General features: G+C 42.5%; 1 protein-coding gene across 5 annotated transcripts in view; it reads right to left on the reverse strand.

Moving 5' to 3' along the window:
* GTDC1 (glycosyltransferase like domain containing 1) overlaps positions 1-23,636 on the reverse strand; it is a 340,919-nt gene that overhangs the window by 95,588 nt on the left and 221,695 nt on the right. The gene's annotated exons all lie outside the window — the stretch shown is intronic.

Genomic DNA, 23,636 nt, shown 5'->3' on the forward strand with positions numbered 1-23,636 from the left:
TTTGAACACAGAGAGGAATGCTGGCAATGTTTATGAGGGAAAACAATGACTGCTTTTGATACCTTTGTTTCAAATTAAAGGAGTCATGGTGGTCTACATACTACACGCGATATAAATAAGTTTCTGTCAGTAATCAAGTACACTGTATTTGTCTCAGCATTATGAAACAGTTGTTTAAGGTTCTTTGTCTGTACCTCGGCCCATGGGATTATGCAATCTGTATCATTCATAACTCCATGAGCACACATGCATGCACATGCCCAAACACAGAGAATATTGTGTCATAGGGGCTTAGGATGCAAGGGGGGGAAAACCCTACTGTACTTAATATAGTTGTTGTTGTTGTTTTTCAGGACAGGCACACAGTTCTTTGAAAGAGAAGTGTTCACTAGCATATTCTTTATACTTCCAACTTGTAATTTTCCAAAACTTAAAGAGTTTCAATCACACAGCCTGGAGCTAGGGCCTAACCTACCTAGGTTGTTTGTTTGTGAAAGATTAGGCCCTAGGCCTTTGACTGAACTCAGATCAGCTGATGAAACAGAGTGCTCCAAGCAGAAGGGGAAGGAACAGAAATGTAACATACTGGTAGATCCTTGTGGGATCTTCTAATCAACTTTTGCATACTGCATAAGAAAAAGCTCCGTGTCATTTTAAAGACAACATTTTATTCCATCAACAAAAGTCAGCACACTTGCAGATCTGTCTCTGCTAGTTACACAGCAGTAAATTTATTTAATATTGAGTCTTCTTCCTGTTGTTGTAATTTCCATTTTTGTCCTACATAAGCTTATGCCATCATTTTCCTTTATCCTAACAACAACCTTGTGTATTCATTAGGCTATGAAATAGTGACTGGACTAACGTCACCCCATATGTTTCACAATATAGATCGCAGAGTCGGATCATTGGTCCATCTATTGCAGGGATGGGGAGCCTGTGACCCTCCAAATGTTGCTGGCCTACAACTCCCATCAGCCCCAGCCAGTATGGCCAGCGCTCAGAGATTATGGGAGTTGTAGTCCTGGAACATCTGGAAGGTCACAGGCTCCCTGTCCCTCTTCTATTGTCTGCATTGACCTGCAGGAGTCCTTCTCCGGTCCTGCCTGTACATTGAACCTGAGAGCTTTGTGTGCTCTGTTGCCGAGGTTCCTTTTATATATCTGAATGGGGATTTGAATCGGGCTCTCTCCAGTCATAGTCTGACACTCCAGTTTACTACATCGTGTTGTTTTACATTCACTGAGGAAACAGTCAGGGTCATGGATATTAGACCAGGCTATATGTGGGGGGGGGGTTATGGGGAGAGAACTAATAGTTTTCTCCTGGGTATCTACAAATTGAATGCAAAACTCTCCCAAAGTGAGTGGTTTGCAACCACTTCCCGTAGGTGTTAAATGACAAAGGCACGCCATGCCCAATGAATTCAGAGAGGGACATTTTCAATGACAGGCACTTGAGACGAAGGTCATTTACCTTTGAGCTGAAAGTCCACTTGCAGGTTGACTGCTATGTAATCTCTCTCTCTCTCTCTTTAGAACCCCTTAATTCAGAGTGTTACAATTTTCCTGATGACACTTAGCTTGGAGATGGGCATGGCAGAACTGGCAGGCTGGAAGATTGCCTAATGTGCTGTGACTGATGCGTAATCAAAGTTAGCCACCGGTGCACATGTCTAAACTGGGAGGGGGGGGAAATATGACACCTTTCAATGTAGCTGCCATGACATCTGGCTGCTCTGCAAACACTTCTATAAAGGTGCAGGGTAGGTTTTGATAGGTGAGAAGATATCCTAGTCATGGAGGTCACCTGTGACCAACTTGCTGGAAAGCAGCCACTAAACATTAGCATCTGTGCACTCTGGACTTCAGGATGTTCTCATCTTATCAATGATGCTGAATTGTGACCTGCTGGCCATTTCACTTCCTCAGCACATCCACCTTTCAACTGAATGAATTGGCTGTTTGTTCCATTTAAAGTAGGCCATGCCTTCAGTCTATCATATACATTTCCATGTTGTTTTCCCCAGTATGCTGTCCAGGCAACTAGTGACCAATTCTACCAGGGATGGCTTTCCAGTGTTGCAGAACTACAACTCCCATCATCCTTGCTGACTGGGGCTGACAGTAACATTTGGAAGGCTATGCGTTTCCCAATCCTCACTTCAGTCAACATAGCCCACCAGCCATGTAAGGGGTCTAACAGATGCCTGAGAAGCCTTTTTTTTACGCTGTGCAGATTTTCCCCTCATATTAACCATCATTATTCAAAAACAAATTTGTGTAGCATTTAATGCCGAAACAAACTTCCACTGAAGCAGTTCAAAATGATAAAAAGCCAGTTACACAAATATTAAAATATAAACATCCATAGTTAAAAATGCACAATACACAAAAATGAAAAACAACCTCCCGAAAACGTTTTAAAATTTGGACACCCATAGTTAAAAAACACAGCACAAGAATCCCATTAATGCAACACAGAACTTAAAACAGAAGACCCAGGTTAAAATACCTGATAACATTTCTGAGCCAGTAAGTCAGAATAATGTGAGATTAGGCAAAGCAGTGACGAGCCTGGGAAGTCTGGCTGCTGGTTCAGACCAAAGGCCCACCTAAGTCAAGCCTCCTGCTTCCCATAGTAGCCAAGAGCAGATGCTCCAGGAAGCCCACAAGCTGTGTATGAAGGGCCTTCACCAGTGTTGCTTGCCCAGCAACTGGCATACACATGGAGGCTCATTTGAGCCACAATGGCTACCGGTAATAGCAAATCTATGGTACTCCATGAAAACACCAGTGTCCTGTTTGAAGCAATATCATCACTGAAAGTGTATGTAACTCTTACCTTCTTGTAGTAAAGTGTAGAAAGGTGGAATGTTATTTTCTCTTTTTTTTCTCCTCCTTTCTCCCCTTTTGTTTTGTTTTTAGGGAGGGGGAGGCAAAACCTGTCAAGTTGTGTGTATATGTGTGCTGCTGCTTGGAGCACGAGATGAAAACCTAACTGTCAACAAAAGGTGTTTTGTTTTGTCACCCACAGCTGCTCTCATCCTTCTGGCAGGTTCCAAACTTATCACAGTTTCCTTCCCCATTATCAGAACCTTTACTCTCTTCTGCAGTTACCCTTGGTGCTATTTTGGAATCTCACTTGTCATAAGGCATTTGCATTCAAGTGCTTGGGGCTTAGGGAAGAAAACAGTGTTGCTCTAGCCGAAACATCAGGTTTGAAATACCTGCCGTCTAGGATATATAAGGAGCTAATTTCTACTGGGAGCAAGAGCTGCAAAGGTTAGCTAGCTCTTCTAGCCCCAACAGGACAGCCCAGCACTTCTGCTTTGCTTTAAGGACAGGTGTACATATGTTCCCTTCCCCCACCCCTAGTGTGAGTTTATGGCATAATTGTCATGCTCACATTTCTGTAGGCCTCTTAAAATGAGTCTTTTGCTCTTTAATCAAGGTGTGTATGTATTGTAGAATTTGCTCTAGAGAGACACAGGCAGAAATTGGTCCTTACTTTGTATCCTGGATTTTTAAACTAGAAAATGCAAGGGGTTGAACCTGCACAGGGCTTTAAAACAGAAAGGGGAGATAACTTTCTCCTCTAGCACCCATGTCCTGCTTAGCTTTTGCTTCTTTAAGGCACAACAGACTTTCCTAGGTGTTTATCAACCTTCAGGGGTTCCAGATCTTTGTCTGATTTCCTTGGATGCTTGTGTTTTGTCTGAAACGTCACTTGGCCCACTTGAGCTCTCCAAGTTCCTTCTCCCTGGCAGAAACTAGATGAGATGGTGGTGCGAGAACATAGAGAAAATACTCTGAATCCCACAGAACATAATGAGATTTGCTTCCAGGTGCACAGTGCACACATATCTGAGAGGAAGTCCACTTGAACTCAATAAGATGTATTTCTGGGGAAACATGCGTAGTAGGATGATATGACTCACAAACTTCTCCCTAAGCCTGGTTGACTATTTGTGGCTGTGAACATGGTTGGAGCCCATTGAAGTCCTTCACCTAAGCTTCTTTCATATATGGCTTAACTGGCATGAGACTACTTTAAATGCACACTTGGGGCCTTAGAGAAATACCACCAATTGGAAACTATAAGGCTATGGCAGTGTGTTGACTAAAATACTGGTTAGATTCAAGCTACGTCTTCTATGGAGGCATGATCATGCAGAACTATGTAAAACAGTATTGTCATCTATCAGAACATCTATTTTTGAAATGCTGCTCAAATAGTTTTAGCCCAGCGTATTTAAATACTAGTCATCCATGACAATATGAGTTTATTTTGCTATCCATGGTACACATGTCTCATGAGAAACTAGGTTGCAAACTCCATGTCTCTCCCACCCCACCCCAATCCCTTACTTTGGAGCTAATTGAAATAATCTTCTTGCTGTTCTCTCCACTATTGCATTTCCCTTTCCTTTCGCCTCAGGAATTTGGAAAATCTTAGGCTGAAGTTTGGTTGCTTACAGATTTCTCAAGACCTTGATATGAAACTGGATGCCCGAGACGCTAAAGTTAATTCCAATATCGTTGGAGGCAAGCCTTTTATTTATTTAGTGGCAACAAAAAACTCCACGCGGTTCAGAGTACAATCCATCACAGGCACTGTCATACTAAAGTCCGTTCCCCACACACATAGGCACATCACCTCAAGTCCTCTCTCAAGTCCATAAATTCTATACCAATTCAAGGAGAGAAGCCATTGATATCTCTCTCAGTCCAATACCAACAACCAGTTCTTCCCTGGATATAATGATATAAGCAAAGGCATCTGGCAGTCGTTCCATGGGGGACCGAACACAATATTTTCTATTATACAGTTAGTCACCTGAGGCACCAGATGCCTACTTGTTTTGTATCTGAGTGTGTGTGTTCAGGTCCCCTTACTACGGAGCCACCTGTGCAACCTATTTAGCACACAACAGTGATTTCTGCTGCCACTTGAACACAACTACATGCCCATCCAGACTGAAAATAACTCTGCCAGGAAAAAAGATTAGTCAACCTTAGCATGACCCTTTCACTTGCCACAATAACATTTTGCAGCCTGGTTTTTCTCCCAGCTTGAATGTGTAATCACTTGTGCATTTACAGTGTCTAAATTAAAACCTATTTGGATTTATCATCAGCAAAGTACCATCATCTGAGATTTTAATCTGTGTTTTTATTTGTACTTTACAGCTGCACAAGTGTCTTAAGAAGTATCTGGGTGCTTGTGAGCAAGCCCTGAAAAGGCTACAAAATGTGTGTCAAGGTTCCCGTAGTCAACAGCAAAAAGATCCTAAGTTACGCAAAGGGAGGAAGGAAAGTGAGATTCTATAGAAGAAAAGATTCAAATGGCACCTGCTACTTGGAATAAATACATACCAGGCAAATTAGATTGACTGTCCTCATTTGTTGGTGGGTAACCTGAAGTACTGTGGTAGCATAACCAATAAACTGAAACTGACACAGGGACAAATAGAAGAAGATGGCATCCCTTTATCACATATCACAGCCCTAAAAGACGACAAGAATTTGCCAACAGCATACGAATCAATCTGGCTAACCTGAGTCACACACACACACACCCCACTCACAAACGAAAACAAAGTTTACCACAGCCAATTACAAACAAACAACCACACCTTAAGCAAACCCCAACTTAAGCAAACCCCAAATCTCACCACCAAAGGAATACAAGCGAATAATAAAGAGAACCCGCACAAGCGATGCTGACACAAAACCCCACATGTACACTAAGTAGAATAGAAGCACTGGCACCCCACTCCACCTCCACTCACCTTTCCCCCTTTTCTTCTTAATGTAACACTAATGTCTCAACAAATGAAACTAATCTGTAGAAAATGTAACTTGAAAAAAGAGACATTGCACTTACTTTTGTAAACCAAGAAATCTTTAATAAAAATATGTTTGTTTGTTGTTGTTGTTGTTGTTTTAAAAGTACTGTGGTAGCAGAGGTATAAAACGCTATAACCTTGTATCAGTTCCTAGCTCTTAACATTCAGAAGTCAATCCTTCATTAAATTTATATGCCTCCTTTAAGAACATAAGAAGCACCTGCTGGATCAGGTCAGCTCCCCGTCTCCTCATCCAGCATGTTGTCACACAGGCCAACCAGATGTCTGTGGGGAACCAAAAGCAGAACCCAAGGGCAAGAGCACTCTCGCCTTCTAAAGTTTACAGGAACTGCTATTCATAAGCATTACTGACTCATTTCCCTCAAGATCTCAAGTCGGTGTACAACAGGCATAGGCAAACTCGGCCCTCCAGATGTTTTGGGACTACAACTCCCATCATCCCTGACCACTTGTCCTGTTAGCTAGGGATGATGGGAGTTGTAGTCCCAAAACATCCGGAGGGCCGAGTTTGCCTATGCCTGGTGTACAAGGTCACCCTCCGCCAATACCTCATACTGGTCAGACAGACAAAATCTTCTAACATTCAATGCCAACAGTATTGTAGAAGGCACAGCACTCTTGGAAGTGCACTCTGGGTCATTATCCTATATACACGTCCCTGAGAATAAATTCCATTGAACACCATGGAATTTACTTCTCTGAGTAAATGTACATAGAATAGGACTGTTGACTTGGCACAGTTCTTCAGTATTTAAACGTGACTAATTATTTTACACATTTTTTTCATGTGAAAAGAGTGGACATGATGGGCGGGGAGAAAACCAATTCCATGCCTTTGTCCTCAACTTCCCAAAGTCAGAATCCATCTAGAATTCCCCTCTTCCCCCAAATGTTGGCTGTTTGGTTGGATCTAATAGTTTTCAAACACCAGAAAGGAAGAGTCAGGTTTTTCGCTCCTCAAATGATACTTACAAGGCCATTCTCTCTCCCTCTTTAGTTTAAAAATGAGGTTGATAATGATAATGTTCCTCCCATAGAGAATCTCCTACTTTTTAATGATACCCATAGTTTCCCCTTTACATAAATGACTAAATCCTCACAGAATCTCTGTCTTGATTAGCACTCCTGCTAGTAAAATTTCACATACTAAATCAGCACCAGCTGTAGCAAGAAGGAATGAAAAGGCAAGTGTAAATGTTCCATATGCCCTACCAAATCGGCATCTGTGTCAGTAACCCTGTGTTCCTTAAACAATTGTATACATACATTCTCCTAAGTGTTGTTGCTCACAGGATTTTGCAAGTGAAATCCCTTTCTGGTGCTATACCACTGAGATGTTAAAACTAAAAACAGGGGGGTGGGGAGCACACAAAAAAGCGCTTATATTCCCCTTCCTATATCAAAGCCATGTGGAGCCAAATGAAATAGAATTATCTGGAGTTTACTGTACCTTATCCCGACAGCCACTCAGTGTAACATGTCATAAGCTGAGAGTTATTTAGTAACACCATGTTGGGAATTTATTTAGTAAAGCAACAGAAAGGGTATACAGTGTCTATTTTAAAGATAGGAAGATCCAAATTAAATAATCCAATTTTGCTCAGCATCCATTTCTGGAGAAAGCTGACCTGGTCGTAGTTCTGCATGCCTTAGTCACGTCTAGTTTGGATGGTCACAACACTTTGACATGGAGTGGCCTCAGAAGATTCAGAAACTTCAGTCGGCACAAAATGCCGTTTCAAGCGCTCTTGAAGCAGGTTGTCTCTGCTGCTGTATCACCTGCACTGGCTATTGGTTTGTTTCCAGGTGCAATTCAATGTACCACTGAGGACCTAAACAAGGTATCTAAACTAAGGACTGCCTGCATTTATATGAATCTGTCCATTCATTAAGGTTATTTGGCAAGATCTTTTGTGAATTCTCCCACCTCTGTCTTAGCAATTGTCTAAAATACACAAGAAAGCCTTTTCTGTTGTAAAATCCAGAATGTGGAACTCCCAGCCCAGGGAGTAGCCAATATAACAGGTTTGCCTCATGGGTAACTAATGTAGACTTCAACTCCAATCATCCCTGACCATTGGTGAAGCTGGTAGGAGTTGTAGTTCAACAAAGGCACCATATTGGCTGCCCTTGGTCTAGCTCAGGGGTCAGCAAACCTTTTCAGCAGGGGGCCGGGGCCACTGCCATCAGACCTTGTGGGGTACCGGACTATGTTTTGAAAAAATGTTTGAATGAATTCCTATGCCCCACAAATAACCCAGAGATGCATTTTAAATACAAAGACACATTCTACTCATGTAAAAACACCAGGCAGGCACCACAAATAACCCAGAGATGCATTTTAAATACACATTCTACTCATGTAAAAACATGCTGATTCCCGGACCATCTGCGGGCCGGATTTAGAAGGTGATTGGGCCGCATCCAGCCCCCAGGCCTTAGTTAGGGGACCCCTGGTCTAGCTTATTCCACTGCTGATTGATAGAGTGTTGCATTTTTGCTGAGCTTTTAGTGCTACTTTAAATGGTTTTCATTTACTGGCTCGTTATTGTCGTTTTTGGTTGCTGCTGGCTTTCACTTTCACTCTATATCTGATTGTTGTTGTTGTTGTTTACTCCAAACCGGTGGTATTATCTGTAAACCACCCTGAGCAAGTCCGTTAGAAACAAGAAAGGCAAGATATGCATCCCTTTAGTAAATAATGAAATCAACAATCAACACCACTACGCTTTCAAACTGTTTGTAGGTAATGACAGACTGAGACAAAAATGGAATTATTTACAGAATGCAGAATCCTGCTATGGACTTCATTGTGAAACTAAAATTATGTTTGGGGCAAAACTACCAAGTTAGTCCATTTCTCAAGCATGGGCAGAGTGAATTTGAATGCAAGCGTTCCTCAAAAGAAAACAAAATGGTTGCATTTTTGCTTTATGACTGACTGTGAAAGGTGAAGGCCTTTTCTAACAATAGTTTACAGACAGGTAAGATTGTTCCTGCAGAAGAGAAGGGCTTTGAAACCTATCCCCAAATAGCCTTGGACAAGTCCCATAGACTTCAATAGGACTTTGCCATCTGATTTTGGCTGGTGTGGTCTGGTGCAGGAATAGCCAACTGGCAGCCCCACACTGGATCTGGTCCCTGAAGCCATTTGATCTTGCCCATTGCAGCCCCACTGAGTTTTAATCCAAATGTATTATTACTGTTACATTTGGATTACTGTTGTTAAAGAATAGTGGACTTGTTGCAACCAGATTCAGTGAAATCCGACACCATGGAGGACAGGGAAATAACTTATTCAGCAGCAGTAGGAAAGATAGAAACAGGCCATAAATTTGATTTCCACAAGGGCTTTTTAAGTTACGCTTCCTTAGGCAAAGCTACTTGCTCAGGAGAAATGGGGAGGGTGGTTTTTTTTTTATAAGAATAGTTAGGGATCTGCTGCCACCCCTAGGATCTACCCCATTCTGTCTAATGGTAAGGCTGGTCATTAAAATGTGAAGTGAAAAATTTACATTTCCAGAAGTCTGGAATATATGTGATGGACAGACACAAGGGAGATACCACATGTACTAACCATGTGTCACCAGCTGTTTGAAAATGTGTGCATCTGCTTCACGCCTTAAAAGGTAAAGGGGCCCCTGACCATCAGGTCCAGTCGTGTCCGACTCTGGGGTTGCGGCGCTCATCTCACTCTATAGGCCGAGGGAGCCAGCATTTGTCCGCAGACAGCTTCCGGGTCATGTGGCCAGCATGACAAAGCTGCTTCTGGCGAACCAGAGCAGCGCACGGAAACGCCGTTTACCTTCCCACCGGAGCGGTCCCTGTTTATCTACTTGCACTTTGATGTGCTTTCAAACTGCTAGGTGGGCAGGAGCTGGGACTGAGCAACGGGAGCTCACCCCGTTGCAGGGATTCGAACCGCCGACCTTCTGATCAGCAAGCCCTAGACTCTGTGGTTTAACCCACAGCGCCACCTGGGTCCCTAGTACTGGCTTCACACCTTAGTACTACAAATAACAAAACAACACACCAGGGTCAACCCAATAATGAAGCAGAATGAGAACACCATCTCAAGCGGTGGGTGAGTGGGTAAGAGTGGCAAATTAGCACGCACACAGATCTGCTGCTCGCCTCATTCTTGATTGCCAGTCCTGCTGCTGTCACCACCTGCTTATCTACCCACCCAGTGAGGCAAGTTGTTGCTGCTTCCCCCTCTTCCTCGCTTCCCAGCTCAGAAAGGGCTAAGGGCGTCTTGGTGCATAGTGAGGCATTCTAGAAATGGTGTCTGGGAGAGTGCCTGTAACTAACTACCATTGTGGCAAACTGTGGCAGAGGTGCACCCACCCTCCTGGCTACTATGCTCAGAATGCCTTGGCCTGAGGAAGGACCCCATTCGTTCTGAATCCCCGGCCTACCTGATGGCAAGTCCCACTGGTGAATACAGTACGGCAAGTCCAAAGTTCTGGAGTCAGGAAACACGGTCCAGGGGTCAAACCACATAAGCAAAGTCCCAACAGTCTGGAAGCACAGTCCAGGGTCACTCCAAGTAAGCCAAAACCAAAGTCCAGGAGACAAGAAACATAGTCAAACCCAAAGCACAGTCCCATACAGGTCCTGGAGCATCCAAGCCAAGGCCCATCAGTATGGAGAGCTGAGCCAAAACTACACCTCAGCTCTGCTTTCCCTTGCATGTTGATTGCAGCACCTAGGCTTGACGAGTCATGTGACCCTCACCTGTCCTGAGCCTCCTTTCCCAGCTAAAGAGCCCCACCTGGGCTGTGAGCTCTTGCCTGCTTCAGCCTCTCAGAGCCTATCTCCTGCTGCTCCCTATGCCTAAGAGTCCCCTTGTTCATGGAGATGGGGGCCTCTCTGGCTCTGATGAGGGGGGTCCTGCTCTTCTGATCCTAGCACACCTGACCCCCACCCCACCCCCTCGCCATTCTCAAGTCAGGCCTGCAAAAAGATGGCCACACAAAAAGGGCACTCGATTCAGAAAATACAAAGAGGCTCTTATTTCCATATGGGGACTGAAAAATATGGATTTTTCAGAACCCCGCAGTATTTATAAACATGCCCTGAAGACCACACACAGGCAGTGGGTCATATATTGTACTCCCATACCGAGTGGTAATACCCAAAGCCATTATCCTATGTTGCTAAATTTAGTAGTACAGTGTGCAGAGGACAAGATGCAGATGTGAAAATCCAATAGAAGAATACAGTTAGTAACAGTTAAGAGTTCTAAAATCATAGCTGCCAAGTTATCCCTTTTTTAAGGGATTTTCCCTTATGCTGAATAGGCTTCCTCGCGAGAAAAGGGAAAACTTGGCAGCTATGCTAAAATATATGGTGAATATGAAAGTTCTTAAGAAAATAATAATATTTAACAAAGCTCCTACCTGTTCGCTGATCGTTCTAGTTTTAGTCTTTTTTTTGTAAACTCTCTTTCCTCACCTTTTAAATGTTTATTTCCAGGCGGTTGGATCCAGAATAAGTTTCTTGCACTCAGTTCCAGCTGAAATCAGTGGGACAAGCTATTCATGATTTCAGTGGGAACCAAGTTCCATTAATTTAGTCTGGATTCAACACAATAAATGCTAATGAGAGACTGGAAATGTAAGCAACTGCATATTTTTATTATTTTATTCTTTATTAAATTTATATACCACCCTTCATCAGAAAATCACAGGGCAGTTTACATGAAGATCTCTGCATGGAAGTCTTCAGGAAAAGGAATGTAAGCAGTACTAAGCTGTTCTGCACAAGCTGTATGCCTTGTTAAGAGACATTTTTGGACTAAAAAGTCCAGGTTCTCATAATTTTGCATCTCAGAACATTTTTATTTTGCAAATCAGAAGGGAACTAGGAAAATGTGTAAAGGAGAATACAGAGTTTTATATACCGTATTTTAAATGTATCCCATCCCACTGCACTTGGTGCTGTCCAACTCAAATTTTTCCAAATGACTTGGGTACATTTTGCTCCCATACCTTAGCTGTATTTATCTAATAAGCACTTTCTGACTACTAGTGTTGCAATAGCAGTTTTCACAGTAGTTTTGGTGTCAAATTGCCCTTTCCTCAGCAGGGATTTTTAAGCCTTTCTGTATTATACTTCCAACACACTCATGAGCTGGAGTTGGGAGATATAACGTTCTCTTTGAAGTTTGCATTTCAGAACACACTGGGATGCAGAGGAGCTCCAATTCCACAGCAGTTAAACAATTCTGGCACAGAGGGACTAGGACTAAATAATGTACCAAATTTTTTAATTATGTCCTTGTGACATTTACTACACAATGTTAGGTGAAAGCAGATTCTAATCAATGTCTAAAGCTTCTTGTCTAAACAGGATATTTGGGGGGGGGGTTTATAAAAAAAATACTCCATTTGTTCTCTCAGGAGTTTTCTAGAACAATCCATCAGAGGACCAAAGATGTGAAAACTTTCAACCCACCCCCATTAAAAAATAAATAAATCTATATACCTGTAACTCAGAATAACACTTTACACATCTAATGAAGTGCACTGTAGTCCATGAAATATTATGCCATAATAGCTTTATTAGTCTTTAAGGTACCACAAAATTCTATGTTATTTTTTGCTGTAACAGACTAACAGGGTTGCCTCTCTGGAAACTGTGAAAACTTCATGCTGTTTCAATGTGGTTTGTCCAAACCATCCATTCACCACAGGAGATATCTGGGGCATATGTACCTGGACCCCTACATTCAGTTAACCCTCACATGATCAAGCTCAACACCTAAATAGGACTTCTGTTGAAACTTATGTGAAACAACTAGTGCCTGGTTCACGAAAAGGAGACTTTCTCAACTTGGACCCATTACTCTACCAATCATCTCCATTTTCTTGTATGAAATGTGAGGTGTCTTCAAAATGCCTTTTAATGTGTTTTAAGCAATTGTAATGAACATCAAAAGTTCCTTCCGTTCTTTAAAAAGCAAAGGTTTTGGAGATTGGTAACTGTTTTATTTTGTCCATGGAGTTTTCTTGGTAGGGATACTGGAGTGGCTTGCCGGTTCCTGCGCCAGGTGGATCACATTTAGTCAAAACTCTCCACTATGACCCGTCCGTCTTGGGTGGCCCTGGATGGCATAGCTCATAGCTTCTCTGAGTTATTCAAGCCCCTTCGCCACAACAAGGCAGAGACATCACCTTGCTGACAAAGGTCCATATAGTTAAAGCTATGGTTTTCCCAGTAGTGATGTATGGAAGTAAGAACTGGACCATAAAGAAGGCTGATCACCGAAGAATTGATGCTTTTGAATTATGGTGCTGGAGGAGACTCTTGAGAGTCCCATGGACTGCTAGAAGATCAAACCTATCCATTTTGAAGGAAATCAGCCCTGAGTGCTCACTGGAAGGACAGATCCTGAAGCTGAGGCTCCAATACTTTGGCCACCTCATGAGAAGAGAAGACACCCTGGAAAAGACCCTGATGTTGGGAAAGATTGAGGGCACTAGGAGAAGGGGACAACAGAGGATGAGATGGTTGGACAGTGTTCTCGAAGCTACTAACATGAGTTTGACCAAACTGCGGGAGGCAGTGGAAGACAGGAGTGCCTGGCGTGCTCTGGTCACGAAGAGTCGGACACAACTAAATGACTAAACAACAATTGTATTATTATTATTATTATTATTATTATTATTATTATTATTATTATGCCGAAGCGTAGCAGCAGTATCAGACCCACCACTAGAATTCAATTTGAAGCCCTTTCCATCAGCACTGAATTCAAGTCACAATAGCCACATTGGAGCTGCATAGCCCAGAAGCCCACACATCCTTGACTCTTATTCCAGAGAGATTTGTTTTAAGGGCAGGCCTATGGCCAGGTCAATGCCTGAGTCTATTTCCTTGGCTGTTCTCACCCTGCCTCTGCTCCTTCCCCTTGGGCTCATGGGAGATTGAGGTATATGGAGGAGCAGCTGCAGCAAAGGTAGCTGAAGATTGCTCCAAATATTGGCCCCCACTGTAGCATGGCAGGCATTTACTTCATCCATTCCCCTTCCAGCCACTGAGTCCAGAACAAAGCAACATGCTCTTTTGTGCAGAGACACAACCTGATGCTTAAACTATCCCGTGAGCCCTATGACATATTTATTCAACTGATTAATTCGATCCTAGGTATTATACTCAAGTTGTGACACCTAGAAAGTCCTGTAGTCTAGAGATCATGGATCTCTCTTCCCTCCCCATCTCTCAACAAGAGTTTCTCTTTATGTATTTCCTTCTTTACATTTTCACACGGCATTTCCTGGGGGGAAATTCTGGCTTAGGGTGTGGGTAAGGTGGCACATTATTTTTCTGTCCTGTACGCTGACAAAGAAAAGAAAAGAAGAAGCAGTGAAATTTGGCCATTGACAATAAAACAGAATCTCTGCCCAACAAACAGCTCTGTAGTGAAATGTTTTGAAAAGGCTTCCAGACAATCCACTTCAGACAGAAGGATGAAACCCACAGGGAAGGCCAAGGGCCCTTTATAGACACTCAGAGGAAAGTGGAAAAATAAGATGTAACACCCTGAAGTTTGATAAGTACATCCTCAGTCATGGCCTTTTTAGGTGAGAATTTCCAGAGGAAGGCACTCAAAAGGACATTAAGATTCTCTTTAGGGGATTAATCACTGTTTTGGTTGTTACCTTTTGTTACAGCCATGACACCCAGTAACCCTTGTGGCTCAAGACAACAGATGTCCTTTTGTGCATCTGTTTTAAAGGGAAAATGTTTGCTTTCTCCTTAAGCATTTATGGGTGCATATCTTTTTTTATAAATACACACATGCACGAACACACGTGCACACACACACACACACACACACATGAGGGTATGTAATAAAGTGCTAACCAGCTGTATGATTAGTATGGTAACTAATTTGAGAAGGTGATGGACAGATTATAAATTTGATTACAGAAATTCTTTTTTCAAATGTCATTTCCTCCCTCCATCTATGCCTCATTTTGATGGAGAAGTGTATCCCCTTACACTTAAAAAAGAAAAAGGAAAAAACACCAACCAACCTTAAGAGCATGTTATGAAAAATAACAAAGAATAGCTGAGAACTCCGAAAGTGAATGGCACTTCAGATGAAGTTTAGCAAATTAAGTCATTGACCTGCAGAGGAGATTAATACCAAACAAGGTGCCCCTTCTTCTGAAGTAATGAATATTCTTCAAACAGCAAGGGAGCACTGACTGCTGTTTGATGCTGATGACATTGAAAATTTAGGAGAAGAGAAATTCCATCATTTTTCATTTGTATGCAAATGTGCCTGTTCCAGAAATTAACCCCTGAACCCCGTGTCAGTTTTCATCTGGAGGAATTCTCTCTTGCCAGCGCCACACAGAGCAGCCTTGTTGCTGTCCTGGGGTCACTGGGGCTTCCCCATGTAAAACTAAACAAAACACATTAGGATGGGGGGGAGAAGCAGCAGTGGGATTGGGGGGTTAGTGAAAGGGACCAAACCAGAATGTCAGGCTTTGTTTACCCCCTTTGCTCCCTCCCACACCGCCCATTAGAGCAATAGAAGCAGAGGCACCTTGTAAAATGCACTTTTCCAATGCAGGGCCCTCCATTCGAGCATAATTGAAATGCAAAAGGGGGCCCAGCCGTTCACAGCCACCACTAATCACTTCCACTAGTCTTAAGGTGAACCATGGGACAATATACAAATCCTATTGCTCTTCCTTTCAGGCAGGTCTTGGCTGTTAGAAAAGTCCCTTTGTGTCTTAGCACCTTAGACAAATGCCACTATCTGCATGTGAAGGGGAAAGAGGTGATTGAGGGTCCCCCCCCTAAATTGATGTGGATTTAATTATGCTAATTTAGACAGCTGTAAAGCTCCCTCCCCTTCTTTCCTACAGTCACATAAAGGGACCAGCAAATACAGGTGTCCTTCACTCCAGGCGTTTAATATTTAACCTCAGCAGTTTTTGTAAAGAGAAGGCAAATGCTTTGGTAATGGTTAACAAGCAGACAGTTTCCTAAAGGCTTAATGAAGGAACTCTTAACGTTTAATACATTTAATCATGACAACCTTAGAGGTCTCCCAGAAGGAAACACAAAGCAAAGAGGGCCCTTCCCATCCCAGCATTGTATATAAAAAAATCTCCCAAAGTGAATTGGGCCTGAGTCTGCCGGTTAGGGTGGGGAGAGATACAGGGAACAGAACCCACTCACAGAACCAAATCAGGAGATGCAGAAGTTGGTATGCAATTAGAGTGACCATGCACACATCCTCAAAAAGGGGGGGGGGTGTATCACAAAAGGGACAGTACCTGATACAGTGTTGTATTGGAATTTGAATACGGCAATAATTTTGAAATAATTACTATAATTGAAATAGAAAAACAATCCATCTCACCACGAGGAAGACTGTAACCAGGCATCCTGTGTGTCTGCTCAGGTGTGCTAAATGTCGGTCAGGATAATCCAGATAGCCAAACAACAACAACAACAACAAAGATAATATGGGCACAACCCCCTCTCCCACCCCCACCCCACAGTGAACAAAGTTGAACAAAAGGAATACAGAGTAGTGTGCACTATTAAACAATAAAATACAGTATCATACAATATAGTCCACAGTACCTGACCTGGAAATAAAATATATACCGAAACTCAGTAACAGTACAGACTGTGTGCAATAATGTCTGCCATCAAACAGGGATCTCTGCTGCTGCCCCAAACTGCCACACTAAAGATACTACGTCTTTAAAGATCTTTAAAATATCCCAACTGTTCTGTACATAGAAGGGACAGACCAGCCATACTCCTGTACATTCATGTAATCCATGGGTACCAAACGACTACAAATGGATCATTTTTTTCATTTGGCCACCAAAAACCTGTAATACAAGTTTCCCCAATAATGTCGTATTTCAAATGCTTTGATACCAGTCCTCCAAGTTTGAAAACTTAAAACCCTTCCAGTGAGATGCTACTACTGCCTGTGCTGCTAGTAAGAAGTAGAAAATTAGTTGTTCTTTAAGTCCTTTTGTAGACCCTCAGCTTTAAGAGGGGCATTCTGGGCATGGGTTGGATATTCTGTTTCGCAACTTGTGATATTTCAGGATAGAGTGCATCCCAACTGTTGGACTTTGGGACACTTCCTCCACATGCTGTGGTAGGTGCCAATATTCTGACAACCCCTCCAACACATGGGGAACTCAGCCTCATAAAGCAAGTTTCCTAGGATTCAAATCCTGATAGCTCTTTATTTTTAAACTGGACTTAGACTGTAAATCAGGATACATGACCATCCTTCTACATGCTTGGGCTGTGGCATTTCATTTACATTTTCCTCTACCTTCAAACCCTTTTTGTTGGTCTTATGCTAACTTAAGTTTTAAACAAAAAAGGGTAAGGATTAAATAACCTGTTCACCAGATGCTGGTCTCCACGTAGATCAACTAACTCCATATTATCAGGATGTTGTTTTCATCATGGGAACTGGCTCCTCATAGTCAATGTACTGTAGTCCTATTAAAACAGTACTATCATATTTACCTCAAACAACACCAATAAATTGGTTTCGACGGGCTCACTTGAGGCCATACTGTACTATGCTTTCTGTTTAATATGGGAAAAGATGCCTGAAAGTGATTTTATGAAAGAGAAACAGCAGAAATAGATTTCCTTTTAAACTCAGTGGATATTGAAGTGGTCGCCTGACCATCACTTGTGTACCCTCAAGCAACTCACCCAAACACTCTGCCCTCATTCAGCAGTAAGACATGGAGTCCATATGCTGTACAAGCCATCTTTAATGCTGAGAGAATGAATGGTAAGCTAGCATTAAAATCCACCTTCCCTGTCCTCTAGAGAGTGCAGCTCTGGTGTTTATAGAGAATTTATCCCAGAAAGTAGATCACTCCCATGCCCCTTACTTACTTTTGTCATATAGGCCTTGTTCTGCCTTCCAAGTTCCATCCGCTTAAACACTAGACATTGTCTCCTTCCTTGCTGCCAGTATTACATTCTGCCATGGGAAATGCAGAATTGCTAACCTTGAACAAAACCTCAAGCTTCCATGTCTGCAGATTATTCCCACACAGGCAGAACTAATTCCACTTTTTCTCTTCTACAAAAAGAAAAGGTACTGCCACCTCCTAAGCAGCACAATGGAGCATATGTTACAGCTATCCACTTAATTCCACATTTCTCAACACTAACTTTAAAAGCTCACTGTTGACAGCGTCAGTCATACATCCCCTTACCTTTCACCAGAGGCCCCCAATGGACCCACTGCCTGTAGGCCCATATTGGGTTTGCAGAGCAGCTGAAGGGCCAAATGCCAATTAATCTGGAACATATTTTTTCCCAGCACACAGCACCTGATTTCCTGGCTGGCTTCCTACTAGGTCGCCTTGGTTGTTATGGCAACTGGGAAACTGACGAGTTTGGTGTTGGGTCAGTTGTGTGTGTTTGCTAACTTGTTCTCTCAGATGCCATTTTCTTTGACAAACTCTTGATTATGGGGAATGTTCTCTATTATATTTCAGAATAACTTGATATCCATATGCAGGGCTTTGGGAATTAGCCATTATTTTAAGTCTTACATCCTATATTTTATCCTTGTGTTTTCCCCTGAAATGTTAGAGTTGGCCTTAGAACCAACCAAATCCTGGTATTTAGCCCAGAAATATATCATATTTCTTGTGCAGATCCAGATTTTATGAGTGCACAGGGTCCTTTTTAAAACAGGAACATTCAATGTACAACACAACCAGGCTAAAGGTATAACTTTGGATTTTAACAGATTTCAGGAATTTTCTTGGAATTCTCTCTGTAGCCAGAGGCTGAAAGAAGCAAATGTTTATGCCGGAGGAGTGTGTGTGTGTGTGTGTGTGTGTGTGTATAAGCTTCAGCTTCTCTAAATTTTTCTTTCAGTTACAGATTCGTTATTACATGATCCTACAGCCAAACAAAATAAAATCAACAAGCATACAAGTAAAATATCGTAACATACAAACTACATTAAAGCTGGTTGTAATATGATAGGGATTGCAAGTCCTAATGAAATATGGCTTTATTTGGTATTCATAATATTTTTGTTGTTGTATCAAGTCAGTTTTTGTTGTGTAGGCTTTTGGAAGGTTTCAGCTGGGAGGTGGGGCCTCAATTCTAGCCTCACACAGGGTGCCATATCACCATATTACCCTGCTCTGTGTACCAGCCAGTCTGTGCTTTAAAATCAGCAAAAGCAACTCCATCCCACCCCACATTTCTTAGACTTCTCTCTGAGGAGAAGCTCATTCAGTGGCAGTGTGACATCCTTTCATTTCAAATATGTCAGGCACCAACATAGTTGATATTTTGGAATCTGGGTACTGGGTACCTATTTACCCAGGATTTCAGGACTTGTACTGAGTGGCCTTTTCCTCTATTTAGCTGTTTAAAGCTGTCTTTGTTTGCTGTAGTTTTTAAGAATTATGGGGGTTTTTTTCTTTGTTTGTTTCATTTTACCAACAATCGTTAATCATTTATTTCATGTTATACCCCATCCTTGTATTATAACCGATGAAGGGCGGGCTAGAAATCTTTTAAATAAATGAATAGAAAAATGTAGCTATTGCAAAATGTCTATTTGTCGGCTACTTTAACTTCAGCAAAAAATAAAATAAAATGTTTTGGTGCAAAGTGTTCCAGTTTTGTGTACTGTGCCTGGAGAGGGAGCAAAGAAAAAGAGCACCTGTTCTTTATGTTCTGCTCACATTTCTGAGCACAGTTCAAAGTGTTGGTGCTGACCTTTAAAGCCCTAAATGGCATCGGTTCAGTATACCTGAAGGAGCGTCTCCACCCCCATCATTCTGCCCGGACACTGAAGTCCAGTGCCGAGGGCATTCTGGCGGTTCCCTCGTTGCGAGAAGCCAAGTTGCAGGGAACCAGGCAGAGGGCCTTCTCGGTGGTGGCGCCCACCCTGTGGAACGCCCTCCCATCAGATGTCAAAGAGAAAAACAGCTACCAGATTTTTAAAGGTAAAGGTAAAGGGACCCCTGACCATTAGGTCCAGTCGTGACCGACTCTGGGGTTGCGCGCTCATCTCGCATTATTGGCCGAGGGAGCCGGCGTATAGCTTCCAGGTCATGTGGCCAGCATGACAAAGCCGCTTCTGGCAAACCAGAGCTGCACATGGAAACGCCGTTTACCTTCCCGCTGTAGCGGTTCCTATTTATCTACTTGCATTTTGACGTGCTTTCGAACTGCTAGGTTGGCAGGAGCTGGGACCAAGCAATGGGACCTCACCCCGTCACAGGGATTCGAACCGCCGACCTTGTGGTCAGCAAGCCCTAGGCTCACAGCCACCTGGGTCCCAGATTTTTAGAAGACATCTAAAACCCAGCCAGATGAGCGGGGTATGAATTTATTATTATTATTATTATTATTATTATTATTATTATTATTATTATTCCCAATATCTCGGTGTAGTTGTGGACTTATATGCGAAATAAAGTTCAAGATGCTAAAACACTGTTTAGACCAGAAACATTCTAAGAAGCTGATTCCAATTGGGAGTGTTTGGAGTACCAGATGGATAGCTCTGTAACCTGCTAAAAATACTGTATAGCACAACTTCCTTAAGTCACAAACAACTGATGATTGTAGACAGCAGCCCTGCTGTAATAATGGTCAACCTGCTGTGTGCTGCTTACCTTCCCCAAAGCACTTATTAACTAATTAATCCCCACAACAACTTCATGAGGTAGATAGGTAAGCATTATTATCCCATTAGGTAAGTATTAAGCTCGGTTATCCCACTAAATAAGTATTAAGGTCTCCCATTTTGCTGGGGATACTGAGGACAACAGGTTAAGTTACTTACCAAAGAAGCTGGTAACAGAAAGCTGAGAATAGAACTCCCTCTCCTAGCCTTCAGTCTCTCTCCAAGCCCTATAAGGTCATTACCTGGACTTTATTGTACGTAGCATGCACACAGCAAAGAACACAAGCAGCTACAACTGGAATGGGCACAGTTTGCACCCTGGAGGTGTTTCACCCAATGTCGCCACTGGTCATCGAATGGGACAAAGCGAAAACAGGGTTACACTTTCAAAGAGAATATTTTCTATTCTATTTACATCTTATTTATTTAATCAATTGCTTTCTCACAGGGGGTGCAGTATATGCAACTTTGGGTTTTTTTAACCTAACACTGATGTGTGTCTTCCTAAGGCAGGGGTTAGCAAACATTTTTTAGCAGGGGGCTTGTCCACTGTCCCTTAGACCTTGTGGGGGGCCCGGACTATTTTTTTTGGGGGGGGGGAGAACGAATTACTAATTACTATGCCCCACAAATAACCCAGAGATGCATCCTATATAATAATATCCAAGTGTCTCTGCGTCCAGTCCGTGGGATTGCGCTACTGCGCATGTGCCCCACGGACAGCCGTTGGGACTTGGAGTGCAGAGACACTTCGGAGAGGGGAGCTTGGCGCCCGCTCAGGCTGGCAGGGAGACGAGCCAGGCTGAGGCGGTGAGGTGGGCACGAGGACCACCCGTTCCCCTTTGCTGGGCGCTGCTGCTGCTTCTTTGTAGGCCCTGACGGGAGAGTGCAGCTCATCCACGTGAGGAGCGACGCCGACGGGAGAGAGAATGAGGCGGGCAGGACGCTGCGGTGCTCGAGCTGAGCTGAGGTAGGAGGTCTGGGAAGGGAATTCGTAGGGCCACTTGCTGACCTCGGTGGAGGAGGAAAGAAAGCGAGGCCTTCTCCTAACTCCCAGGCCATCGGGTCAGTTCTATCCGTTGGGACTTGGAGCGCAGACCCTCCGCTTCATCAGATCTGCGCATGTCCCCGAGGTTGCTAGAGCAACAGGTCTCCTCTAGCACCCGTTATTTTAACGGGCTTCATGATACTAGTTTAAAATAAAAGGACACATTCTACTCATGTAAAAACACGCTGATTCCCAGACCATCTGCGGGCCGGATTTAGAAGGTAATTGGGCCAAATCCGGCCCCCGGGCCTTAGTTTGCCTACTCATGTCCTAAGGGAACTGGTGACTATTAGTATCTTTAATTTAGTGCTGAAACAAACAATTGTGATAGGATAGACTTCTTTTGCAAAATCGGTGGGTGATAAAAACAGGTTCCGATAATGCTTCTTGCTTGTCTGGATGGCTTTTTAGCAAGGGATGTGCATATGTGAAGAAGCATGCTACATGTTGTGGCAGGAGCTTGTAAAGGAAACTGAAAACTTCCCAGAATAATAGGATATCTTACCAGCAAGGATGCAAAATCTGGTGCTATGAGAATAGGAGAGACATTCATAATTCACTTTTTTTAAAAAGCAAACCAAAAACCACAGGTTACATTTGGGGGAGAACACAAAAAATTGCATTTTATAGCATTTTATTCAATCAAATGCGAACTTTAAAAACAGTGCCATTAATTCTTTATGGGCTTGGTGATATCTATATTCTTTTCATTTACTAATCCCACAATGTAAACGTAGCAGACAAAGAAGGTAGGAGTTGCTCAATTTTGCATTTTCTTGTTTATGACTTACTCTGCACTGAACTTTTTTTTTAGTTGAATATATAGCCTATACCACAAAGTCCCTAGCTTTTGTGTTAGAAGATCCTGTAAGGCACAACATAATTTTCAGTTTATGATACTCTTTCAAGGCTGTTCAGCTAACTGATCTTTTATCTACAAAGCAACTACTGGGTAATCATTTGTGCTACTCAGTGACTCAAAATTAAAAATAATGTTTCAGCACAACCGATAACAGTCAACAGTAGCTCTTAATGGAGAAACGTGTGGATGTGAAATAACAAGGGAACATGGTTTATGCTCATCTAATTAACGAACAGCATTTCAGAGAAGAAATCCATGCTGTGTACATTCTACAAAATGTAGGGAAGAAGGGGGGGGGGGACACAGAAATTTATCACTGAGTTTCTAAGGCTGACTTTCACAAACCTTTTTTTTCCCCTGCTTCTAACCTGACCTTTTCCCCAACGGTTTGTCTATAACTTAATATAACTTTAATTCTTTTGAAATAATGTTCACAGTTAGCATAATTGGTGTTATATAGTTCTAAAGTACATTATGGAATATTCTGTCACTAGACACTAAATTGAAAATTTAAAGAAAATGATAGAAATAGCTGTAAGGGAAAAAGTACCCTTTTAAATCTAATTTGCTATGCACCACAGTAGGGTAATGGATGCAATGAAAGTTCTTTTATTGAACTCCCATGTCCAAAAGGTATTTAGGTAGCAAATGATGTTAAGCAGCCCCCCTGCACTCTTCCTTTAAGTGAAGATAGCAGGAAATAAGGTATATAGGTTTGTGTCCTCCCGGTTTTTATTTCCTTGGGAGTACATCTTATGCAAAGGGACCTTAGGCTACTTAGCAGATCACAAAGGGTGCCCTAGACCCCCTCGCTGTCTACATGAATGGAACTCTCAAAAGGGATGGCAGGAACCATGCAGGGAGTTAAATCCTTCAGGTGGGTCTTTTCAAATTCCAATAGTGAGGAGTAGCTGGAGAATTGGTAAGGATTTCATTGGCCTCAGCAGGTTTGAGATCAAACGCTCCTGTTTAAAATATATTTTAAAAAAACCACGAAAAGAAAGAGGGGGGAAAAAACCCTGTTGGGAAATCTTCAAACCTCTTTGTAATGTAACTTTAAAAAAGTTAACACAAAGAACCCTTCGACTGAAGCCTGTAACAGCATGAACAAAGAGGATATCAGAACCGATTCTATTAAGGGAAAGCTGACAGAAACATTCATTTA

The sequence above is a fragment of the Zootoca vivipara genome, chromosome 1, assembly GCF_963506605.1.
Source record: "Zootoca vivipara chromosome 1, rZooViv1.1, whole genome shotgun sequence".
Lineage (NCBI taxonomy): Eukaryota > Metazoa > Chordata > Lepidosauria > Squamata > Lacertidae > Zootoca > Zootoca vivipara.